Source organism: Rhinoderma darwinii, chromosome 1 (assembly GCF_050947455.1).
Source record: "Rhinoderma darwinii isolate aRhiDar2 chromosome 1, aRhiDar2.hap1, whole genome shotgun sequence".
Classification (NCBI taxonomy): Eukaryota; Metazoa; Chordata; class Amphibia; order Anura; family Rhinodermatidae; genus Rhinoderma; species Rhinoderma darwinii.
Window position 1 is genome coordinate 332,755,023 of NC_134687.1, and position 16,859 is coordinate 332,771,881.

Sequence of the window (16,859 nt, forward strand, 5' to 3'; positions counted from 1 at the left end):
TGCGCGCGCGCACGCACCCTACGGTATCTGGCTGAGGTGAGTGTACACGAGCGCTGGTGTCTCCTGAGGAGGAAGCTGGGGCCAGCACTTGCTGACTCGTGGCTGCGGCTGTCAGGAGGAGATTGGAGCTGACGGCCCGCAGCAACAGACATTACAGCTGTACACTGTCCCGCCTGTCTAAACCTCCAGCAGCTGCTTGACAACAGCAAGACTGCAACTATGGGGTGAAGGACCTGTGGTGACATCACAGTCACATGATTAAGGTCCTGGAGGCTGCCAGAGCACAAGCACCGCATAGGAAGAGGCTCTGGTAAGTGTGGCGTGTATTTAGGGAACATAGTGTAAGTCTGTATAGTGTGTGCTGTGTGTGTATAGTGTATATAGTGTGTTAAATGTAAGTCTATATAGTGTGTGTTTGTGTGTATATTGCATATAATATGTGTGTATATTGTATAGTGTGTAAATAGTGTGTGCTGTGTGTATAATGTAAGTCTGTATAGTGTATATAGTGTAAGTCTGTATAGTGTATGCTGTGTGTATAGTGTATATAGTGTGTTAAAAGTAAGTCTATATATTGTGTGTGTGTGTGTGTGTGTGTGTGTGTATTGCATATATGTGTGTATAGTGTGTAAATAGTGTGTGCTGTGTGTATAATGTAAGTCTGTATAGTGTATATAGTGTAAGTCTATACAGTGTGTGCTGTGTATAGAGTTTATAGTGTGTTAAATGTAAGTCTATATAGTGTGTGTGTATATTGCATATAATATGTGTGTATATTGTATATATTGTATAGTGTATAAATAGTGTGTGCTGTGTGTATAATGTAAGTCTATATAGTGTGTGCTGTGTGTATAGAGTTTATAGTGTGTATAATGTAAGTCTATATAGTGTATTGCCATGATTAAGAGCAAGGTATGTGCTTGAAACGCGTAGGCCAGGGTAACCACCCAGAACTACCATACATCTTGGGACTGCGTCTCCCGTCATTTTTAAACTTATTTCCCCAATAAAGGTGGGAACACTTCTTCCTTTTTAAATCAAAGTACGACTCAGCGCTGGATCATTTTCTCTTTTTCTCTATTACGTACCGCCAGCCGTAGCGGGGATCCGAGCGGCAAGTCCGGAGACGCATCAGACCGGTGAGCTGGAGGTTTCCTCTCTTTCTATACTATATCTATATAGTGTAAGTGTGTGTGGTTTGAATATATAGTGTGTGGTGTTAGTGTGAACTGTATATAGCGTGTTTAGTTTCTAAATTTCTGTGTGTGAAATTATTTCCCACCCATAGAGCCCTCTGCAGTCAGTCAGATGCTCAGAACCCTGCTTGCAGAATAATCTCCCACATAGAGCCCTCAGTAGTTATTATACTGCAATGGGGGTCAGAGTGTCTGATTGACTGCTGAGGGTTCTATGGGGGGATAACACCTTCCCCCCAGAGACATAAGAGTCAGATGCTCAGACCCTCCCATAGAGTACTCAGCAGTCAGTCAGACGCACTGGGGAGGGGTGTCTGACTGCTTAAAGGGTAACTAAACTTTTTTTTTTTAAATTACATGTCATAGTGACATGTCAAAAGTTATGATCAGTGGGGGTCTGGGCACTGAGACCCCACCAATCGCTAAAACAAAGTGGCAGAAGCGCTCAGGTGAGTGATGAGCCACTTTGCTTCTGGTCGTCTTTCCTCTGATAGCCGAGCAAGCGGTGTACAGGCTCAATAGAAAGTCTATGAGTCCGTACACCGCTCCGAGGAAAGAGTATCGGAAATTAAGTGGAACAGCGCTCACCCGAGCACTTCTTCCACTTGTTTTAGTGATCGGTGTGATCGGACCCCCATTGATCAAAACTTCTGACATATCACTATGACACATCAAATGTTTTTTAAATGTTTAGTTACCACTTGGGGACTGAATTTATTGGTCTGAGTTAATGTATGGGCCTGGGGTCTTAATTTGCTTAGGAGTTTGGTCTGGGGTATAAAACAATTTAGTGTGTTTAGTTTCTGAATTTTGGCTTGCTATAGACGCTGAAAATGGCTGCAGAATCAAGGGGCAAAGATTTCTCATCAGGAAACTCTGCAGACATCAGGAGAAGTCGCCATAACGGTCTGTGTCAGATGGAGAAGAGAAGAAAAGAGAACGACTCCCATCAGAGAAGAAATATCTTGTGAGTCGTTGGATTTATAGATCTGTCCCCTCTCCTGACATGTCTGTTATAGGAAATCCTTGTATTCCACATAAAGACTTTGTGTACCAAGGACTAATAGACAAATGTGTGTTACCATTCCCCTTGTCAGGAGGATGTGTCCCTACACAGTGTGATACTGTCAGCGATGTTTGGAGACTAACAGTATGTAGGGACACAGCCCTTTGACAAGGGGAATCATAACACCCATTTGTCAATGCTCACACAGAAAGGTGGTGTTTAATATAGAAACGGCGTGGCAGGGGGGTGGTGGAGTAGGGGGGCCCAAGCGTGTGAAACAGCCCTGGGCCTATGGTCTACTTAATCCGCCACTGTTTGTCTGCATGGTATTCCTGAATATATTGTCTCTGATAGAGATGTACAATTTGTGGTAACTTCTGGAGGGCTTTTTGTAAGAAGAACATTTATCTTTTTCTTCTGCATTTCCCCCTGAGACTAACGGTCAGTTGAGTGGTTTAATCCTACTCTTACTCATACTCATTGCTGATTATCAGGCTGAATGGATCTTGTATCTCCCATTAGCTGAATCTAATATATATTTTGGAAAGTTTGTTTGAAGCCCGATTTTTCATTGGTTTAAAAGCAGTCCATGTGACCGCTGCAGCCTGTGATTGGCTGCAGCGGTCACATGGGATGAAACGTCACCCCGGGAGGCTGGACTGGAGGAAAAAGCAGGTAAGTTAACTTTTAATACTATTAACTCCAGCGGTAGTCACTGTCCCGGGTGCTGAAAGAGTTACTGCCGATCAGTTAACTCTTTCAGCACCCTGGACAGTGACTATTTCCGAGAGGAAACAGGAACCCGTTCACACTATGTACACGATATTGTGAGCGCCGCACATGCTATTCCCTGTCCAGCAGTACTCACTGTCCAGGGTGCTGAAAGTTACTGCCGATCAGTACAGCCCTTTAACTCTTTCAGCACCCTGGACAGAGACTACCGCTGGACAGGGAATACCATGTGCGGCGCTCACAATATAGATAAAAAAAACCTGCAACAAAAAAAAAGTCACTACTTACCCAGAACTCCCTGCTTGCGTGCTTCTTCCTCAAGTCCGGCCTCCTGAGATGAAGTTTCAGACCATGTGACCGCTGCAGCCAATCACAGGCTGCAGTGGTCAAATGGACTGCCGCGTCATCCAGGGATGTTGGACTGGATGTCAGAAGAGGGATGCGTCACCATGACAACGGCCGGGGTACGTATGAACTTATATTTCTTAATATCGCTGCGTTCCAGCACTGATCAGCAGCCTCTTCTCTCTATCAGTGCTGACAGAGAGAAGGGGCTGCGATTAGTGCAGTGCAGTATCTGTCTGTATGTGTACCTCTGCCCGCCCGTCCATTGCTAGGCAATGGCTCTGTCACACACGGACGGCACACAAATGCCTTGCGTGTGCCTTCAGTTTTTTTGACGGCCCCATTGACTTGCATAGGCCTCACGGTCACGGAATCTGAGACCAAAGTAGGACATGATCTACTTTTGTCGGAACGGAGCAACGGAACCGTCAAAAAAACTGAAGTGGGCATGGCCCCATTGAAATGAATGGGTCAGGGTGCTAGCCCTCTGAAAAACGGCTGAAGTGGGTGTAATGTCCGTGGCTGCGGGCCGTCAGCCCCAACCTTCCCCTAACAGCCGCAGCCACGAGTCGGCAAGCGCTGGCCCCAGCCTCCTCCTCAGGAGACGCCAGCGCTCGTGTCCACTCACCTCAGCCAGATCCCGTAGGGTGCGCGCGCACGCTCGTGCCTGCTCTTAAAGGGGCAGAGAGCGCACCGGACATTGTGGATGAACTTTGACCCGTGAGTACCCTGGTCTCAACCAGATCACGGTGAAGAATGAATATCCGTTGCCACTGATCTCTGAACTGTTTGATCATATACGTGGTGCAAAAAAATGTTCTAAACTAGACCAGCGTGGGGCTTACAACCTAGTCAGGAGTATATAAACATGAAAAGAACAGAGTCTATAGCCAATATATTCCAAAAGTATCAATACAAAACTTTATTAAATATACACAATGAACAAACATTTAAAAAACGGTATAAGAGTAGGAGAACTCAATCACAGAATGACATAGAGACAAGTCAGGAAAGCCAAGGTAAGTATAATAAACCTATAAAGTATGGGTTTAGGGTAGGACTAACACCAGTATAACATAAGACTAGTTAGATATGTTTGCATACTTAGATGCTGTTTACAGGACATAAATGGTCCCAAAAGCAGACATCAGGAAATAATGGTAGTGGGTCTGAACACGACCCTATGTGAAAGATTACTGGGGTAGTCTTACCCATAAAGAGTCCTTAGGCTGAGTCCTGGTGGTCACTGTGTGCGCCCCGACGCGCGTTTCGCGGAATGTCCGCTTCCTCAAGGGGATGTAGTGTGTTAGATCAGAGGGCACCCTATATACCCTACCTATCAGGTATAAACTATCAGTATTCTGTCCCGGCCAGGCGCACTTGGCGCGCATCCGACGGCGAAACCGGAAGTGTGGCATGCCCCACTTCCGTCCTCCAGTGCTGCGGCGCACATCCGGTCTCTGGTCGCGTACCAGACGATCCGGACATGCGCACTGCACTCTAGGAGAGACGGGCGTGGCCTCACCCAGTCCCGGTCGCACACGTCAGAGGCGCGCACCCGATTGGACAGAACAGAACACTATATGCAGGTAAGTCAATTAGAGCATTTCATAACCCTTTTAATGTTGCATGATCTCTGTATCCTCACAATTTAATGGGAATACCCAGGAAATACAGATGAATACATCTGATTCATTTTAAACCAACAAGTGTTATTTGTACCATTAGGGGCCGATTTCAACAGAAACACTGCTCATATTGCATAATATTGAACAAAAGGGTTACATTTATTTCTTGAAACGATGATGCCTAAAAATAACCTTATTAGATTGGATAAATAAATGATCAATGGTATATATTGGACTACAGGAGTACTGTGGAGAGAGTGTATATGTATAAATTAATATGTGGATATGATATGTCAGTTAAAGACACAACTGTGCCACACATTCAGTAACATAGAAACCCTCCATATCAGAAATACATTAATTTTCAAACAACATATACCAAATAAACACCATAAACAGAAAAAAATAGAAAAATATATAATTTTTTATAGTAGAAAAGAATTATAAGATAAATAAGTGACTTAAAAGTGCAAAAAATAAATAAATTAGAGACTGTTGCCTAGAGCAACAGTCATGTAGGGTTGTCTGTAAATAAGACAGGCAACTAAAGTGCTGATACAACTATAGAAAAAATGAAAAAAATAAAAATAAAAAATGTGTAAGCAGATTACAAGTGAATTGCTTTCATATAAGAGACTGTTCCATAATAGACAGTCATATAGGGTTGTCTGTAAACAAACAGGCAGCAGAAGAGTGCTTATGCAAAAGTGAGAACAGGATCATACATAAGTTATACAGATCAGGTCCTGGGTGTTCGTTATCCACTTCGAGATTCGCAACATAGTGGGTCGTCCAATTATACAGGGCTTTAGTCAAGGTACAGGGATGCCTTTGCTGGATACTGGTCAATATATCTCATACCTACTAAAAGAGTATATGCATTAAAAACTAAACACACAAACAATTCACATTTTAAAAGTCATAAAACAATGATCTGCTGGTAGTGTGGCGGTTACAGTTTCGTCATAAGAAAGGTGCAAAACTCAGCTGTTCGTTAAGTCCAGCCGGTGCCATAGATCCTAGTTGGACAATCCACCTACATTCTTTCTGTGCCAGGACCTTCTTCACATTACCCCCCCTGATGCCACAACGGATACGTTCGATTCCCCGGATTTTAAGGGACCTTGGGTTACACCCATGATACATTTTAAAATGTCTAGGAAGGGTCTTAAGTTCGATTGGGTCATCGGTCACTCCCGCTGCGATAATATCTCGCACATGTTCTCTTGTGCGTATGCGTAATTCCCTCGATGTCAGGCCTATATAGACCTTGGGACACCCACACACAGCGTAATACACTGCCAATCTGTTGAGGAATAAGACACCTATATTGGGAAAAACAGCCGTTAGGTTCATCTCCACTTATAACAGCAGATGGGATGAAGTGAGGACCATTTTAGGGCGACATTGGCCAATTTTAAGGTCTGAACCCACTCTGGCCCTATGTCTGAGCGACAAACCGACAATGACGGCTAGGCGGAGTAGGAATCTTCGAGATATCCTGGTCCAAAGTCACTATATCCCCAAACAAATTAACTTTTTCGGAACCCAGGGACAAAGAAAGGGCTGCTATCCATGTGGCAATTGTGTTGCATGTCCCAACATCAGCAGAACCGATAAGTTTGAATCAGTGGACGGTACCAAGTCCTTTGAGATCAGAGACTATATATCGTGCAGTACCACACACATAGTGTATTACGCTGTGTGTGGTTGTCCCAAGGTCTATATAGGCCTGACATCGAGGGAATTACGCATACGCACAAGAGAACATGTGCGAGATATTATCGCAGCGGGAGTGACCGATGACCCAATCGAACTTAAGACCCTTCCTAGACATTTTAAAATGTATCATGGGTGTAACCCAAGGTCCCTTAAAATCCGGGGAATCGAACGTATCCGTTGTGGCATCAGGGGGGGTAATGTGAAGAAGGTCCTGGCACAGAAAGAATGTAGGTGGATTATGCAACTAGGATCTATGGCACCGGCTGGACTTAACGAACAGCTGAGTTTTGCACCTTTCTTATGACGAAACTGTAACCGCCACACTACCAGCAGATCATTGTTTTATGACTTTTAAAATGTGAATTGTTTGTGTGTTTAGTTTTTAATGCATATACTCTTTTAGTAGGTATGAGATATATTGACCAGTATCCAGCAAAGGCATCCCTGTACCTTGACTAAAGCCCTGTATAATTGGACGACCCACTATGTTGCGAATCTCGAAGAGGATAACGAACACCCAGGACCTGATCTGTATAACTTGTGTATGATCCTGTTCTCGCTTTTGCATAAGCACTCTTCTGCTGCCTGTTTGTTTACAGACAACCCTATATGACTGTCTATTATGGAACAGTCTCTTATATGAAAGCAATTCACTTGTAATCTGCTTACACATTTTTTATTTTTATTTTTTTCATTTTTTCTATAGTTGTATCAGCACTTTAGTTGCCTGTCTTATTTACAGACAACCCTACATGACTGTTGCTCTAGGCAACAGTCTCTAATTTATTTATTTTTTGCACTTTTAAGTCACTTATTTATCTTATAATTCTTTTCTACTATAAAAAATTATATATTTTTCTATTTTTTTCTGTTTATGGTGTTTATTTGGTATATGTTGTTTGAAAATTAATGTATTTCTGATATGGAGGGTTTCTATGTTACTGAATGTGTGGCACAGTTGTGTCTTTAACTGACATATCATATCCACATATTAATTTATACATATACACTCTCTCCACAGTACTCCTGTAGTCCAATATATACCATTGATCATTTATTTATCCAATCTAATAAGGTTATTTTTAGGCATCATCGTTTCAAGAAATAAATGTAACCCTTTTGTTCAATATTATGCAATATGAGCAGTGTTTCTGTTGAAATCGGCCCCTAATGGTACAAATAACACTTGTTGGTTTAAAATGAATCAGATGTATTCATCTGTATTTCCTGGGTATTCCCATTAAATTGTGAGGATACAGAGATCATGCAACATTAAAAGGGTTATGAAATGCTCTAATTGACTTACCTGCATATAGTGTTCTGTTCTGTCCAATCGGGTGCGCGCCTCTGACGTGTGCGACCGGGACTGGGTGAGGCCACGCCCGTCTCTCCTAGAGTGCAGTGCGCATGTCCGGATCGTCTGGTACGCGACCAGAGACCGGATGTGCGCCGCAGCACTGGAGGACGGAAGTGGGGCATGCCACACTTCCGGTTTCGCCGTCGGATGCGCGCCAAGTGCGCCTGGCCGGGACAGAATACTGATAGTTTATACCTGATAGGTAGGGTATATAGGGTGCCCTCTGATCTAACACACTACATCCCCTTGAGGAAGCGGACATTCCGCGAAACGCGCGTCGGGGCGCACACAGTGACCACCAGGACTCAGCCTAAGGACTCTTTATGGGTAAGACTACCCCAGTAATCTTTCACATAGGGTCGTGTTCAGACCCACTACCATTATTTCCTGATGTCTGCTTTTGGGACCATTTATGTCCTGTAAACAGCATCTAAGTATGCAAACATATCTAACTAGTCTTATGTTATACTGGTGTTAGTCCTACCCTAAACCCATACTTTATAGGTTTATTATACTTACCTTGGCTTTCCTGACTTGTCTCTATGTCATTCTGTGATTGAGTTCTCCTACTCTTATACCGTTTTTTAAATGTTTGTTCATTGTGTATATTTAATAAAGTTTTGTATTGATACTTTTGGAATATATTGGCTATAGACTCTGTTCTTTTCATGTTTATATATGTATTATAGAGTTGCCTCGTTAATGGATATGGGGGGATGTTCCCTGGAACAATACCTAGCCCAATAATATTGTTTGCTTTTGGAGACCATTAGTTCTAGTCAGGAGTATCTAGTAATGCCCTTTGGCCTGTGCAATGCTCCTGCGGTCTTCCAGGAATTTGTGAATGACATTTTCCGTGACCTCCTCTATGTTTGTGTTGCAGTCTACCTTGATGACATCTTGATTTTCTTTCCAGATCCTATGACGCACCAGAGACATGTCCGTCAGGTTCTGCTATGGTTAAGGGAGAATCGTCTGTATGCCAGGTTGGAGAAGTGCGTGTTTGACAAGGATTTTCTACCCTTATTGTTGGGCTACATCGTCTCGAATTGTGGTCTCGAGATGGATCCTGAAAAGGTAAAGTCTGTCCTGGAGTGGCCACGCCCTCAAGGCTTGAGGGCCATACAGCGCTTTTTGGGATTTGCTCATTTTTACAGGCAGTTTATTCCGAACTTCTCCTCACTGACTTCTCCTATCTCTAACCTTACTAAGAAGGGTATGAACACCAAGGTGTGGACTCCCGAGGCAGAGTCCGCATTCAATAGCCTGAAGAGTGCTTTCACGTCAGCCTCTATCCTCCATCATCCGGATGTCTCTCTGCAGTTATCGTTGGAGGTGGACGCGTCCTCTGTCGGTGCTGGTGCACTCCTGTTCCAGAGAGGTCCCAAGGGCAATTCAAGGGTATGTGGATACTTTTCCAAGCTCTTCTCCTCTTCCGCAGAATGCAACTACTCGATTGGGGATCAGGAGTTACTGGCCATCAAATTGGCTCTGGTGGAGGGGAGACATCTACTAGAGGGTGCAGCTCATCCGATCTTGATTTTTACGGACTTTAGGAATCTGACCTACCTCCAGACGGCCCAACGGCGAAACCCTCGTCAGGCCAGGTGGTCACTGTTCTTTGCAAGGTTTCAGTTTGAGCTTCATTATCGCCCGGCCGACAAGAATGTGAGGGCCGATACCTTGTCCAGGTCTTTCGAGACAGAAGACACCATAGAGATTCCACAGAATATTATCGATCCATCTTGCATTGTCTCGGCCAATCCCCTGCAAATTGGGGACATTCCTCCAGGGAGGATTTTTGTGCGCCTGGCTAATCGTGGAAGAATCCTCCGCTGGGGACACTCCTCTAGACTGGCAGGTCACGCAGGGTTACATAAGACCCGGGATCTGATTGCTCGTCATTTCTGGTGGCCCACACTGCCAAAGGATATTGTGGACTTCGTTTCTTCCTGTGCTGTATGTGCAGCCAACAAGGCCACCCACTCCAGACCTGTTGGTCTGCTCCAGCCATTGCCTGTGCCCAATGCTCCCTGGCAGCATATAGCTATGGACTTTATCATGGACCTGCCTCTCTTTGCTGGATGCAGTGCTGTCTGGGTGGTGGTGGATCGATTTTCGAAGATGGCCCACTACGTTCCTCTGACCGGTCTTCCTTCTGTTCCTTAGTTGGCCAAGTTATTTATCCAACACATCTTCCGCCAGCACTGCTTGTTGCAGCATATTGTGTCTGATCGGGGGCTCAGTTTACCTCGAGGTTCTGGAGAGCCCTCTGCAGACTTCTTGGCGGGAAGTTGGACTTTTTCTCTGCCTACCATCCTCAGTCTAATTGTCAGGCTGAGAGGATCAAGCAGATTTTGGAAAACTACCTACGCCACTTCATTTCCAAGCAGCATGATGACTGGGTGCAGCCGCTCCCATGGGCGGAGTTCTCCTACAATAATCACACCAGCGAGTCTACTAGGAATACACTGTTCTGCATTGTCTACGGCCAGCACCCACGAATTCCTCTCCCGGTGCCTGATTCTTCCGAGGTACCTGCAGCTGACTCCACGTTTAGAGACTTTTTGCAAATCAGCAGACTCGATCCTCCATCCTAACGGCAGTGGACCGCCTGAAACGGAAGGCTGACACAAGGAGAAGAGAGCCTCCTCGGTTTTCTTCCTGGCACTAAGGTCTGGCTGTCGTCCAGGAATATCCGACTGAGGGTGCCATCATGTAAATTTGCCCCCAGGTTCCTCGGACCATTCGAGGTCCTGCAGCAGATCAACCCTACAAGCTTCGGCTGCCTCCTACGCTCAAGATTCCCAACTCCTTCCATATCACCCTCCTGAAACCAGTGATCCTGAACCGCTATTCCAAGACTCCCAGCCCTGCGGTTGCCTCTAGCGGCCCTTCGGACATATTTGAGGTCAAGGAGAACTTGGACACCAAGAGAGTGAGAGGAAAAACTTTTTATTTGGTGGATTGGAGGGGGTTTGGCCCTGAAGAGAGGTCCTGGGAGCCAGAGGAGAACCTCAATGCTCCTACTCTTCTGAAGAAGTTTCTCTCTCGCTCTGGTCCCAAGGAGAGGGGGCGTAAGAGGGGGGATACTGTAATGTCCGTGGCTGCAGGCTGTCAGCTCCAACCTTCCCCTGACAGCCGCAGCCACGAGTCGGCAAGTGCTAGCCCCAGCCTCCTCCTCAGGAGATGCCAGCACTCGCGCCCACTCACCTCAGCCGGATCCCTTAGGGTGCGTGCACACACTCATGCCCGCTCTTAAATGGGCACCACGCGCACCGGACATTGTGGATGAACTTTGACCCGTGAGTACCCTGGACTATAAGAGCGGTCCAGTCCCCTAGTTCGATGCCTGAGCGTTGTTGTGTTCCCTAGTTTGTCTATGTGATGGCCTCCTAGTGTGTTACCTGTTCCCGTTCCTGTTCCTAGCATTTCATTAATTCCCGGTCTAGCACTGAGCTGTGCCAAAGTCGTGCCGTGCTGCATCCACGTCTGACCTGCTTCACCTCGCCTAATGTCTACATGCTGCCTAGTCCCAGCCGAGCCTGCCCTGCTGCTGTCTGAGCTGCCACGGGTACCTATAGAACTAAAGACTCTCACTTGCTCCCTGTTGGCCAGCTGCCTTACCGCCAAGGCGGTACGGCCCAGTGGGTCCACGGATCCCTCATTACAGTGGGCATGAATATGGGCCTGCCCGTGCCGTAATTACGGCCTGAAATAGGGCATGTTCAATATTTTTCAACGGCCCAGGCACCTTCCCGTAAGCAAATAGGAAGGTACCCGTGGCCAATAGAAGTCTATGGGCCCATAATTACGGGCTGTAATTACAGCCCGTGATTACGGGCGTTTTTACATTCGTGTGCATGAGGCCTAAATTTGTAATGAATATATTGCTTAATTTCATTTCTTTTATGCTTCCAATAACATTATTTACACTCTCTAGCAATTAAATTAATATCGAGAGGTAGCAATTAAATTCATATTGAGAGGTATTTAAACAGTGAGCTTTTACTCTATCCATACCGTAAGTCAACCTCCCGAGCAACGCCGGGTATAAATGCTAGTTTGCTATAAATAAACGACGTCAAGTTGCTCTTGATACCTCGCCGTTTTTCTGTAATTTTGGTTTTGATCCGCGCTTTGGTTCTTTTTTTACTTCTAGTGATAATCCATTAGGTGGAAGTTGAATCAAATAAACTGTGCACAGTTTGGGCTTAGGTTGAATCAAACCTAAATAATTCCCAATTAATTCAAAAGACATATGCGGACAAAAAACGTACGATGCTTCCTTTGTTCAGTGTGGGACAAAAAGTGTGGCTTTCTACTAAGAACCTATGACTTAGAGTACTGTCTCTTAAGTTTGTTCCCAGATTTATCGGTCCATAAGAAACTGTTGGTTATTACCTCTGTGTCTTTTGGCTTGCCTCTTTTTAAAATTCACAAATCCCTCCTCAAATTTTTTTTTTTACCACCGGTGAATCTGCTAAGAAAACCTCCTCCTCCAGTTCAGGTAGAAGTCGATATGGAATTTGAGGTTCAAGGGATTGTTGATTCCGGAAGGGTCAGGGGTTCACTCCAGTACTTGGTGCACTGAAAGTGGTATGCGCTAGAAGATTGAACTTGGGTACCAGCTCGTTCTGTTCATGCTCATCGTTTAGTTAAGATTTTTCATTTTAAGTTCCCTTTGAAACCTGGTCCGAGATTTAAGGATCCAGTGGCCCCTCGTAGAATCGGGAGTACTGTTACGAAACACCCGTCACTTTAAAGGAACAGTGTCATGGCAAATAATTTTTTTTATATGTTAAAGATGTTAGTGCTTTAATAAAAACGTTTTTATTCATTTGTGTGTTTGTGTTTTACTTTTTCTTATTTTTACACTTTTTCTTCCCTATGGGGGCTGCCATTTTTTGTTCCATTTCTGTGTGTGTCGATTAACGACACACACAGACATGGAGTACGGCAGCCACAGTCCCATAGGGACTGCGAACGGCTCCCGTCCCATTGACTGCCGTGTACGGCGTCTGTGTGGGAACTGCGCATGCGCCACTCCCACACAGTCCTATTCGAAATTGGCGCCGTCCGGCGCCATTTTCCTGTGGACCGGAAGTCGCGGCCGGACTGTAATATTACTACTTCCGGTCGCGGCTTCCGGACTTGTGCACATGGAACAGCGGCAGCAAACGGAGCGGACGGGCCAGAGGGAGCCGCGGCGGCAGGAGCAGGTAAGAGATTTCAATGTATGTTAGTGTTTGTGTGTGTTTACTACTATATGTAAACCTACTACACTGTGGGTTACCTCAAAAAATAGCGACACGCAGTGTAGCAGGTTAAACCTTTCAAACCCCTCGTTTATCCCGGCACTAGCCAGGATAAAGGAGGGGGGGATGCTGAGAGCTCACTAGAGCGAGGGCTTTTAACCCAATGTTGCAATGCTGCAATTTTGGGAACAGCCCCATCTAGTGGCCAAAAATGGGTAGTATTATAAATTAGAAATAATTTATAATATTACATGGCTCGTGCCAAAAAAAAAAAAAAAAATTTGAACAATGTTTAATCACCCACACACTAAATGTTTAATTTTTTAAAAAAATACATGTTTTTAGGGCAACACCATGCCTTTAAGTCCTTTCTGGTTTGTGATGTAGAGCCAATCCTATCTCTTTTTCTGCATACAATTCTGGTTCTTGGAGAGATATTTAACTCTGGCTTGGTCTCTCAGTATTGTTTGCGATTTTCATGTGTAGGCATGTATCTGAGCTAGCTCTGATAACTCCCTGAACCTCACCATTACTACTTCAGATTTTCATGGATTTGGACTTTAGCTTTCCTCTGAATTAACCCTCTGTTTATTGATTTAGACTTGTATTGTCTCTCCTGGTTACTCGACTTGTGTGACTTCTTTCGTCGGTCAAGTTTTCTGTTCTGGTATAGCCTGCAAGTGCACCTCTTGTCTAATATCTTACTCTGCAGCTGCAACCTTGGTCCCAAGCAGTCAAATCCAACCAGCCTTGCAGCAGGCTCTGGTGAAAACCTTGGGGGTGCCTTAGACTCTGCTAACTAGGATGATGACAGAGTTGAGGTTGCTTATTTACTTGTACGCCTGATCCAGACAGTTTTATGATACTTTTAGTGAATCACTCTTATAGTAATTCCATAAGTATACATCCTGGGAAATTGTTCAAGTAGCTATGCTTTGACATAAACGCAAGCCCATAAAAAATTGGCAAGAAGTTATTCCGTGACAGGGATCTCCTATTACTGCGACATCTACACTACTGGAACCTAGTTGTGCCTATTCATTGGAAGAGATAAGTGATATATATCTATATATATATATAAACCAATTTCTCTCTACGTGTTTGAGGGTGCAGTGACTTTTAGGTGGAAAATTGTATATATCTATGAATATGCTGTGTGGCTACAGAATACTTTCCAGTATACAGTATGTTCTATGTGGAAATTGCGAACTGTTTCCTGTTCTGTTTAACACTACTATATTTAGTTTACACTGTCTTTATTTATTGCTATTTATTTGATTCCACAGATATAGCATCACCAGGTTTATATTATATTACAATGTTGTATGATAAGGGACTCGTGACTTTGCCTGGTTCCTTTTACTAACACTGTTACCTGCATTCAGAGTATACAGACACACCTAGTTATATCTACATATTATGAGGTATTTTGATTACTGTTATTATATATGATAACGAAACATATGCCATCCTGTGTATTTATTTTATTTATGACTGTACAGGTATGTAATCCATCAAGTTGGAACAGATTGTATCATGAATACATATACTCTATTGTACAACTGATCTTTATGTAAGTACATATTAGCAAGAGGCACAGTAATAGTCCGCATATGCTCAAATATACAGATGTATAGTGTTTGTTTCCCATAGAGTATCACTCCATTATGTTTTAGGTTAAAGAACTATTCATTTGAGAGACAGAATAGGGGGAAGGGGAAGAGAGGGGGAAGCAGGAGGAATAAGTACAGAAGACCCTGTACTGCCTATGTCTATAACAGGTGAACTCTAGTATGCTGCACTATTCTGTCTGTGCACAAAGAAACATAACCTAGACATAAATGTTTGGGCTTGGGGTTTATGGCTCGTCTTATCACAAATAACACTAAATCTTTCAATATTGTGCTAATGACTCTCTCTTCATTGACTCGTCCCAATACCCATTCCTTTCAGATGTTGGCAGTACTCTGTTGCCAAGTCAACTGAAATGTCTTCTGCATTACCTACTATTTTTTTGGCATTCAGTCTTAAGTGAAAAATAAAAAAAGTGGTATATTTTGTGTTCAATTCCTTGGTGAGCCAGTATGGTACCACAACCAGACCTGTTCCATAATGTCTACTAGTATTCCCCTCAGTGCTTTGTAACCCAAGCAGAGTGCATGCTCCCTGGTAACCAAGTGGGATACTTTCTAAACCCTGACCATTGCCCATTGTACTTGAGGCAAAATTGCTAGTGGCACAGTAGTTTAGTGGGTGCTTTAATGATATGTCGTAATGCATCATTCAGTTCAAGACTTACTGATACAGTGGAATATGGTGTTTTCTGATGACCAAATGACAGAGTATTCCTAGTGATCCGATTCCATACTGTCTAATTTTTGATGGCCTAGTGGTGAAGTTTTTAGTCTCATGTTATGTTGTCCAATTCTAGTACCTCAGTCCTCCCTGAAAACGGAAACTTTAATTATGTGAGACTTTTAGTTAATAGAATTTCTGCTAAACTGGATCAGAGCAATAAAGGGTTACGTGCAAGAAATTGGGAATGTAATTGCTGCCAGATGAGCACTACTGCCAGTCACATTGAGATTAGTTCCTGTCATTGATTAAAAATGGGTCACCTATGACAAGGTTCTCATCACCCATCATGGCACATTCAACCCTGGAATTGAGTTCTCTGTTACGTTTCATGCACTACCAATTACTTTTATTCTGTTCAGAGAATGATCAGTGCAGCAGATTATCATAGATTTAACAAATTGCTATAATACTAGGTAACTATCTTCAGAGAACCGAATCATTACGCTCTCTATTAGGGATTCCAGGGATCACAAGCGTATAATAGTGACTCATCTGCATGTGCTTGAGTGTTCCACCACAGGGTAAAGGTCCTTTGTCTTTTAAACTTAGCCTTTATTAAATATCCAATATATTTCTGGATTGTATAAGAATTTGCTCTTCAAACACAAGATCCATTGGTAACATAAACCTAAATTTATTTATACTTTATTTGCTGAACCCATAATACCCATTTCAGCAGAACACGGAAGACAAAAAAATGTATACAAATTATGTACATATTTAGTATTCTGCACACCTATGTTAATCTGTGCCACTCCCAAGAATTTAATTAGAATAGTAATATACTGCCTGGCCATCTGCCCATAACCACTGCAGTATAAATAGGACATTAGAAATGCCAGTAGTTGCATGCGGTTCTTAAAAGAAGGAAGTGAGCGTGGAGTTTCAAGGCTATTTTCATCATGGCAATTGAACAGATACAAGATAAGGTATATATTTTAAATTTACTTTTGAATTTAGAAAAGTTTCAATGTAATGCTTTCATTAAGGTCCAGTTACTCTAAAGTTCAGTGGCTACAAAGTCACGATAATGGATCCCTATTTTTGCATGCTAAGGACTGTAGTCAGCATGTAGGCAAAACTGACATTTGTCTATCATAGACACATTTAGGGTGCAGGTACAGTATGTGAATATGTCTATTTAGCTATTGTTTCTTTGTCAGTATTGTTTTTCTCGTACTTGTTTTTACTAACCATGGGTTTCTTGAGTAATGAAGCCTTAGGAGTCATGCATACAGCAAGGCTCTGTGGTTGGAG